Consider the following 10,795-nt stretch of genomic DNA (forward strand, 5'->3'; position numbering starts at 1 on the left):
GGGGCCCGGAACGAGATCCGCGACGACAGCAGCAGCAGTAGACGGACTAGACTCCGTCGAAGCCCCACCTACTGGCACCTCCTCAGAGGGGTCCTCATCATCCGAAGGGGATGGTGGCGGCGGAGGTCCTCCCAAGCCGGGTCCACAGTGTACACCTGGAGGCAGGTTGAAGCTCACTATGTGCCTCCTCATCACCCCTTCCGTCAAGCGTCCGAATCGGTCGACACGGTCCTCCATGACCCGACCGGTGTAGGTCGCACGGTGGCCCTCGGGATCGACCACCCATGCACCTGGGTCGTCTTGATCAAGCATCTCGTACCTGGTCCCCCCGAGGGGCTGACCACAGTAAACCAATCCCCCATACTCATCTGACAAATGGCGTAGTCCGCCCAAACACACACAGCAGACGCGAGGGTCAACTCCAAAGAATTATATAATTAATAAAACGAGATATAATTATAGGATAATAAATACTTGCCTCACAGGCTTATAAGTTTTGGGATAGCTTCCTAGGGTTGCATGTATCACAATGAATATAAAGAACCATAATAACAAGTAGCATGCCTCAAAAATAGGATAAACAGTTACCAATCACACTCAGCAGCTAAGTCAGCATGTATGTTGCATGAAATGCAATGCTGGGTAACAAAATGCATTCCGGAAGAAGGATGGACACCATCGAGTCAGCCCTAACACCGGCCAAGGTGGGACCATTCCGCTCGGGCGTCTCTTACACCACACAAAAGTAGTCAGATCAGCAGTGAACCCGTAGGTCTGCCATTCCGTCTGCTACTGAGGACCACCGTAGTGTCCTAAATATGGAAATCTGGGTCTTATGACCATTTTGGAATCCACCGAGGTCCGGTATCACGCCGTGTATTAACCTCAAAATGAGTGCATGAATGCAAGTGATTAGCCAAACAACGTCTCCGACCTCACCCGACACGTCGCCACGTGTTCTAGATAACTTAAAGTCTCTAAAAGAATACCCTAAGGTAAATGTCGATTCTGCGACAAAATACAATTAATCATAAACAAAAGAGTGCAACCACTCACGACAACTCTTCGAGTCATCAATGCTCTCACGAAGTCTCACGCTTCTGTGGAGTCTCACACATTCACAAAGTCTCACGCTTCAGTGAAGTTTTATGCTTTCACAAGGTCTCACGCCTCAGTGAATTTACACACTTGCACGAAGTCTCACGCTTCAATGAAGTTTCATGCTGTTCACGAGGTCTCACGCCTCAGTGAAGATCCATGCTTTCCACAAGGTCTCACGCCTCAGTGGAGTATCACGCATTCACAAGGTCTCACACCTCCGTGAAGCTTCTCGGCTCATCCCTTGGATGGCTAAACAAACTGCTCCCAGAGCGAATGAGTATCAATCGTACCCAGAACTCGCAATCTTCTCAACACTTGGATCCGACGACACTTCTCGTTTTCCAAAACTAAACTTCAATCCAAAGCTTGCATCCGAGATTGTTATCTTTATTTAAAGGTTTAGAGGTTGTTTAATATCTTATGAATTTTCTTTGTAAAAATAGCTCCTTTTTAGTCTTATCGTATTCCCTATGAGTTTCAAAGTTCCCATAATCCCAAGTAATTCCCTGAGAAGGTCTCGATCCATTGGAGCATGACAAGTCCGAACTCCGTTCGTCCTTTTAAAACTCTCTCAAAATCTCATAAAAATTTGGCATGACCTGCCCGTAAACCTCACTCCTCAGAATCTCAGGTACAAGTGGAATAGCATAAATAAAACAGCTCAATCAAAAGCATAAACAGCATATTCCAACACATCCTAAGTTAACCATGTAGCACATAGCATGTGAATCATTTAGCACACAATATCATGGCATCAATTACTCAACAAAGTCGGCCGAAGCCTCAGAGAACAATTCAAACATTTAGCAATTAAGTGCATAACACATAAATCAAGTCGAACTTGTCGACAACTAAAGCATTATCTAGTAATTCAGAGAGTAGCCCTCACCGGTGGGTCTTCCAGCTTCTTCCTCAAAATGTTCTTCAAGCTCTTCTCCCTGATCTCTGGGAATCTCCTCAAACGAACCTTAAGCAAAAATCACAGAAATCAACACCAAGAGTCAGAAACTCAGCAATCAAAGAGTCCTAGGGTTACACGGTACACTACTACCTCCGTGGTACGACAATCTAACGCGTTAAGACAAGTTTTCGAAAAATCGGATTCTCCCCCCCCTTGATATAGCTCTCGGCCACTTCCTTTAATTGGGAGGGTCGATTTTTCTTCGATCAAACTTGGTTCCTAGGTTAACATAAGCCGTAACTAAGACGGTTCTAGGCTCGGAAAAATTTTCGGATCGAAAACTGATATAGGGGTAGTTTGGTCATTATTTTTAGCTCAGAATTTCAAAATTGGATTTTTGAAAAACAAATTGGATGGGGACGTCCACAACGACGTTTATGACGACAAATCCTACTAGCACTAAGCCAAGTCGATAGATTAGAGCGTAAAGGTTGCGACTTTGCCGAAAAATGGGTATTTAAGGTAGAAATTGATCCCGGCGGCATTTCGTCGACATTCGACAAAATCTAATCCGCAGAACACGCTCAGGAGCATGCAGGGAAGAAGTTTAGACGCTGAAATCAGCTGATTTGAACAGTTTTTCAAAAACCTCAAAATTTTGAACTCAGAAAGTCGTAGGAGAAGTGGACAGAAACGACGATTCGAAGGAGAGTATAGTTTACCTACCTCGAGGTCTTCGATTAGTGACGATCGGTGAAGCAAACGGGCAAGAAACGACAAAGATCCGGATCTCTCTCTCTCTCTTGATGCTCGCGGGTTTGGGGAGGGGAAATGGGTATTTTTTTTCAAAAAATCTAATTTTCAAGCTATTTATAGGTTTTGGAAAAAACGGAAATATGATTTTTTTGCGATTCCGATTTTTCCTGCGCGTTCCTCTGCGCATTCTAAGATAGGTTCTGGCGACAGAATTCCAGAACTCAAAACAGGATTCTTGGAATTAAACCAAAAGATCCAAGATCGGCATAAGTCGGTGTAAGTCGGTTTATCCCGAAAAACTACTTTTTGCAGTGATCGTCGGATGAGAAAACTTCCTTCTGAAGAAAGATTAGAAATGACGAGAGAAATAGGAGAACGCGGGTGGAATCTTCTTTTTCAGCTCCGAATGGAAAAAGTCTTCATCGTCTGTCGATCTTAGGTTTCTCGAACTATCAGGGATTCCGTTTCGGCAAACTTCCGAGAATTGGAATTTGACGTTCGTACTTTCCAGGATTTCGCATCGAAATGATTGTTTAAGGACGGAAAAGAGAAGTTCTAACATTTCTCTGAGGATTTTTGGAATTAGTTTCCATCGTGTCCTAAAGCGTAAATTAACTATTCACTAATACCTTTGACCTAGGATTAAGCGTATGTTAGTCGTGCTATAACTCTTATCGGTTTTTTGATAAATTCTTGGACTTTTCCTGAACCTTTTTCCTTCCCAAATTTATCTTAATCAAATAACTCTTTTATTTTATTCACTTATCCAAAGCGTTAAAACTTGGGCCTTACAGATGGATTTGGAAATCAAGTTCAGATGTGTCAACAATGGGGTTTGGATTTCCAGCAGAGGGTCCCATATTCACATCTGAAGTAGTCTCAACTAATGTCTCAACATGGGGTTCAACATTGGGAACAGAAACAGATTCAACTGATATCTTATGAATCACATTAGGCACAATAGCATTAGGATCTGCACTTACAGATTCACTTATGCTTGAATGAACAGTTGCTGGTGCATTTGAGACTTCAAGAGAACTTGCATCAACAAATTTCTTCCTCCACTCCTTTATAACATCTACACTAGAACTCTGAGGTTTAAGAAGAGCAACATCCTTTGAATATGATCTATTCACCCTAGATGGTTGTGGAGACATCTCTTCCTCGCTGAAGAACTTGACTCTAACTCCTTCTTTAGGTTTCCACTCTTTCCTTGGTGGAGCTACCTGTGGATTAGTCCTTGGTTCATCATGAGACTAAGGATATCCATATAGCTTGTAACAGTAGGGCCTTATATGACCAAGTTTTCCACAGTGATGACATCTCCAAGTAGATTTCTTTGATTTTCTGAACTGAGGGTACTCATGTCGTACAGAATGATGCAACATTGGGTCTGACATTGATTGCTTAGTTTTCTTTTCAGATGAAACAGACTTATTTGCATTGTGGTAGCTGAATCCTATCCCTTCCATATCTCCAACTGTTTTCCCAACTTCCAGAATCTCCTCTAACACATTAGTACTATTATTCATCATACAAATAGACTTTTTCATACCTTCATGCTTTGAGTTCAGTAACGTTACCTCCTCCTGCATTTGTGATATGAAGTTTCTCATTCTCCTCACGCAACTTGCTGATAGTCTTTACTTCTTCTTGCAAGCTGGAGTTATTACACTGAAGTTGCCCCTTCTCAACAACCAAATCCTTGACTTCTTTTCTCATTTTCTCACCATACATACATGATTCCTTCCACTTAGCCAGTAACAATTTGTAGGCTTCAACTAGTTCTTCATTTGAGATAACCTCATCACCATCACTTGACTCAGCATCAGAATAGTACTTTCCAATGAGAGCCTTTACATGAATAGCCTTGGTTGTATCATTCTCATGTTTGCCCTTCAGTTGAAATTTAGTATTCTTCACATTGTCCGACACATTGTCCAGGACATTTGTATTTGACGTTCTGCCTAAACTCTTCAACGCTTTGTCAAGAAATGATATAGCCTCTGCAATACTTGCATCAGTATCCTCCTCCCTTTGATCTTCATCTTCTTCAGTCTTGGATACAAAAGTTATACACTACGCCTTCTACTCAGACCTACCATTAAGAGACATCTCAAAGGTTTGCAAGGAACCAATGAGTTCATCAACCTTGATGTTACTAATGTCTTGGGCTTCTTCAATGGTAGTTACCTTCATGTCAAACCTCTTGGGGAGAGACCTGAGAATCTTTCTTGCTAACTTTTCTTCAGACATGGGTTCCCCTAGGGCAAAAGAAGAGTTGGCTAGATCCTTTATAGGCATGTGGAACTCATATATGGATTTATCCTCATTCATCTTCATAGTTTCAAACTGAGTTGTAAGAAGCTGAAGCTTTGACATACGAACTCTTGAAGTTCCTTCATGGGCAGTCTTGAGAATCTCCCATGCTTCCTTAGCCACAGTACATGTGTTGATTAGCCTGAACATATTTGTACCATCCAAAATTGGTGGCATATAGATTGATCTTCATCCATCCATAATGTTGTCCTTGAGAACATAATATATTCCCTGGAGCTCACCCAAACAAAATAGGGTGCCTGCTCTGATACCAATTGTAATTCTGGTTCTCACACAGGACAAATGTTCTACGCGATCCTGGGACAACCGATTCGAAAACTGACTAACAGTAACAAAACCAGCAAAATAATAAAGAAGAACACAGAGGATAGGTAACCCAGTTTGGGGAAACTTCACCTATGTCTGGAGGGTTTGCACCCAAAAAAGGAAATCCACTATCTCAAGATTCAGGAATTACAGACACTCATGAACACCATAGTTCATAGTTCACTTCCTAGACTACCCAATGTATTTCTACTTAGTATCTCAACCTAAGTATGAGAGCCCCTAGCTCTCACTTTCTCTCAATCACTGCCACGATGATTGGTAACAAACAATCAACAATCAGAGTTTTAGAATCAAAGAACACATAACACAACTTTGCTTTATAGAATCAGTGAGCAAAGTTTGTTCACAAGTAAACAAGGACAAAGAACAACGAACAACCCTAAAACCCTTTATCTCTTTCAATTAGCTTCGGTGGTCTACTTGTTTTAGGTCTTCATCCTTTTATATGCTTCAGCAGCAGCAACATAGGCACTAGGGTTAGCATGGGCTGAAGTAACAGATTGCAACAACCATCAAATCAAAACTGAATCTCCAAAGATCTTGTTGCGTTTTTCCCAAGTAAAGATAGAAACAAATCTTTTATCAAAGATTGTTACAACAAATAACAACCCACAATTAAAACCCTTCTGGTACAGCTACTTGAACCTCAAGTAACTTATAAAAACTTATCTTCATAAGATCTTCAAGGGCCCATAACTAAAACTTAAACTGAGGACTGATGCCCTAGCTTCGCAGAATCAGATGCCACGGCATCTGCTTCGACAATCGGTTGTTTTGACAAAATGCAAGACAACATGTAACAACAGATGATCGTCAATAGAAGAAAGAAAGGACAACTTGCAAAGGAGAATCAATTGTCCAACTCAAGCTGGCCAACCAGAAGAAGCTGTGTTTAGAGAAAGGAAACATCTTGTCAATATGGAAAATATATCTGACAACACAGAAGAGAGAGAGAGAGAGGTCAAAGTGCAAAGCTTTAAGCAACCATCAAATATGCAAAATGACCAAGGGAAATCATCATAACCTTTAGATCTAAAGTTTTCCCTTATCTCTCTAGGAATGAGATGAAGTCCATCGTCTATGTCGATTGTTCCTCAGCCAAACATCATCAGTTCATCCATCTCCTAAGGAAGAAGCTTCAAGTCATTTTACCTAGAACCATCGTCTACATCAGAAAGGCAAAAAGGAGAGAAAGAAAGACATTCGTTGAAAGGTAAAGAGACGAAGTAACTCACTGGAAACAAGCTACCTCATAAGTGAAATATTCATCATCATCTGAATGAAAAAAATCCACAAGGAAGCGTGTCAAATAAGTCTCGACATCTGCAGCAGCATGTGATCTGACACGGTGCAGTAACCAAGGCTGAAGGCACAACGCTCCATCTATCAAAGAGTCTTTTTTTCCTCACAACGGATAGTAGCTCCGACCTATACTAAACAAATTGAAACTTCCAAAGCAATATTCTTCATCGAGCTGTACCAATTCAACATTTTACTGACTTCAACACAGTTTGATGCAACAGTCATAATTTCTGTGAAGACCATCGAACGGCTAAATCTCTACTCACGGAAGATCAGGAGCTATAAATACGAAGACTTGAAGATTTCACAAGTTGGCTTTTGCAAGTCCAAACACCCGACTCTTAGAAATCTGAATTGGGATTCAATCAGAATATCCTAACCCAGTTCAACATTTCCACACGTGCTCTTAAGAACATATTCTCATCATCTGAAGAAAAGTATAGAAGCTTGAGCTTAGAAGAAGACATCATCATCAGCTTCAGCAACAAGGAGAGTCGCACTTAGGAGATTAATGTTTTTGTTTCATTCTTGTTGTAAGAGAACATAGAGTAATTCTATAATAGGTAGTGGCAAAAGAATACTCATGCCTTGAGAGGCAGCGACAAAGAGTACTCAATGCATGGAGAGGCAGTTCTGAAATAATACTAGCTTGGAGAGGCTATAATACTCAATGCATGGAGAGGCAGTTGCTAAAGAATACTCTTGCCAAAGGAAGCAAACTGAAGAAAACCTGTAAGGAGGAGTCCTTGGAACTCACCCTTAGTGAAATATCGGTTAACATCGAGGACTGGATGTAACCCTATCGTTCTAGGGGCGACCTAGTATAAAAGCTTGTGTGTCATTGTCTCTTTCATTTACTCTTGCTTATCCGCTGCGCCAAATGACTCAGTTCATCGTCTATCATCAACCATCGTTTGGATCTTAAAGTTTTTGAAGGGCACAACTCAAGCCTCCCTTTCTTGTGCTTATCTTGCATTATCACGATATACTTCCTCTTTGATCTTCCTTTTCTTCCTTTATTTCTCTGAGTAGACGCTCTAGTAGATTCAACACTTCTTTGCTAGTCCATGATGCTTTGATCAATTGATAGTCTTCTGTTTCTTTTGATCAGACCGTATAGCAAATTCTGCATTCCTGTGGTTGCCCAAGTTGTCTTGTTGCTTTGATCCTCCTTCTTACTGTAGATGCTGTCTTTTTGTCATCACTCAGGCACGACATGCTCTTACCAACCTTAGGCACAACGTTCTCTAGTGTCATATGATTAATGCATAGCTTAAATCAAAATGTGGGTTTCTGTAATTTTTAATAACCAAAACTTCATTCAATTTTAAAATTCAACATTTTCTCTCTCCACATTTTTCACTTTCTTCAACTTCTATCCTTTTGCTTTTCGACTTTGTCTTTCTCAGCTACAAATTCACCATAAACAACAAAACATAGTATTTTTAATACAAACATTCATTAACTATATTAATTCAAAGCAAATCCTCGTACATCATTGCTCAACTCAACAACCATTCTAAATTTAAAATCAAATTCATCAAAGCCACAAACACAAATAATCACCACAGCTTCCTATTTCCCACACATTGGTCTACTTCCCCGAATGACTACATGTTCATCCATGTCAGATTTACTCGAATGAATACTGAAGTCAAATTAATTATATAGGGGCTACAATAGAAGATGGTTGACAATTAGTATTATAAATGTGGTGAGAGAAAGTTAAAGAAAGTGATTAATGAAGAGAGAGAACCATTTGTGTTTTAAATTACAATAAACTCATGACTTGACTTTTTTTAAAGGTAAACTTTGAGGGCGGTTTTAGTAAAAAAAGGTGTTCCTAGTTAACTTACTCCTTCATAAAATCTAGTGGGAGTAAGTTAACAACCCCATATATATATATATGTGTGTGTGAGGAGGGATCCACTTACTCCAATAGTAACTTTAAAGAGTAACTCCTCATCTTCACCCTCTATTTTACATTTAACGGTTGTGAATATTCAAATATCACCCTCACGTGAGCAGTAATTGATCTTCGGCAATTACTATACAACAACGACGTTGATGGCACATTTTGCCTCACTTTGGCCAATGGATCTTCAGCAATTGCTATACAACAAACTTTGCGGTGATGGTGGTTTCGAGTTAGGGTATTTAGAATGCACAATATAACAAACTGTTGTGTGGATTCATCATTGCAACGTCTTAAGTTTGGGCAAAGCGAAGCAGCAATCCTGAGAAAAGACCAATTTTTTTTTAAATCAGGAGAACAAGTACTCATGTTAGCAGTTAACATTTGAATAATCACATCCGTTAAATGTTAATAAAAAATAGAGAGTGGAGATGAGTAGTAACTCTTTTTTTTTTTTTGAGAAACAAATTTATTAAATCCAGCAAGATGGATCAAACACCACCCAGAAAAGTAGGTTACAACCCTCCAGTAGGGAGTACAAACATCATGAAAATTACACCCCTTTACTAACATTGTTCCTACTGCACAGAAAGTGCACAACCAAATGAAGTGACTAAATGTCTCAGCTCAAGACACCCCTTGGCATATTGTAGTCAAATCTGCCTGTCCCCGCCTACAAACAAGGAACCAATACAAGCGTTGTCCATGGCAAAGAGTATATTAACCTTCTGAGGCCTTAGTCTCCATTACATTGCAAATTTTCCTCTGCCCCCGCATTCCCTTCGTCCTCTATCAACACCCATAGCAGAGTAACTCTTTAAAGTTACTCTTGGAGTAAGTGGAACCTTCCTCATATATATATATATATATATATATATATATATATATACATAACTTACTCCTACTAGATTTTATGAAGGAGTAAGTTAATAAGGAACACCTTTTATTTGACTAAAACTGCCCTTAATATTTACCTTTAAAAAAAGTAATATATCTCTATCTTTCACTTTCTCTCACCCCACAAGAAATAATATATCTCTATCTTATTTCTTATGACTATCATTATCCTCAAACTAAGTTTTTATGTCATAAACTTCAACTTGATGTGTAAGATCAAGTTTTGATCTAGTAGTACAACTCTATGTTTTGATGATTACAAGTTAACCTTTTGATATGAACAATTGTGGTACTCTAACGTGTTTTTCTGAGTGTGCTATTTACAGGCTCTGACCTCAACTCAATCTCACACAAATCAGAAGCACTGTGTATAAAGAGTAACCCAAGCAACGCTTTCGCATTCACCATGTTCAGTATGAACAGTGGAAAAGCTTCAGTAGTTCTGAAGTTATACAAACTCTGATGAGGACTCAGTCACTAAAAGCTCTGAAGATCCAGAAGTTCTGATAACCAAGAAACACTGAAGGTTCAGATGTTCTGATGGTGTAGAAGACTTTGAAGTTGCAGAAGCTGAATAGTGGAAACTCTGAAGTTCAGAAGCAAGAAACTCTGAAGGCCATGTTCTTCCGTCTGAGTTCAGAATCAGAAGATACAATGGTCAGAGGATCTGTGCTTTCCCTCTGACTCTGATCAACCGGCTTCACAAGTTCCAATATGAAGTATTCCTCTGATCAGAAGTCTCCTAGGTTAAAAGGTCAAGTCGCTATCCAAGTACAAAAGCAAGTGTACCTTCCTGACGACCTACCTAACGTTCTCAGCCACAGCAGAAGCTGGATTTTCCAGAACTGCCCTCCAACGGTAGCATTTCCCATGCAACGCTCAACCCTAATCCTTGGAGTATATATAGAGGCTGAAGATTGAAAGAAGCGGCGAGAAGAAGTAATACACACGCGCAAGACATATTCAAAATATTCTAAGCTTTCTTTCATCTGAAATTCATTGAGTTTACAATTAGCTTTTTAGAAGCAAATCTCTTGTAAACAATTCTTTGATAAACAGTTTGTTTAGTTCCTTTAGGAGATCAAGGTTGATCGGATCCTAGAGAAGACTAAGAGAGTGAATCTTAGTGTGAGCTAAGTCAGTGTAATTGTTAGTCACTTGTAGGTTTCAAGTGCAGTTGTAACTCTTACCTGATTAGTGGATTGCCTTCATTCTAAGAAGGAAGAAATCACCTTAACGGGTGGACTGGAGTAGCT

The sequence above is a fragment of the Lotus japonicus genome, chromosome 2 (genome assembly GCF_012489685.1).
Source record: "Lotus japonicus ecotype B-129 chromosome 2, LjGifu_v1.2".
Classification (NCBI taxonomy): Eukaryota; Viridiplantae; Streptophyta; class Magnoliopsida; order Fabales; family Fabaceae; genus Lotus; species Lotus japonicus.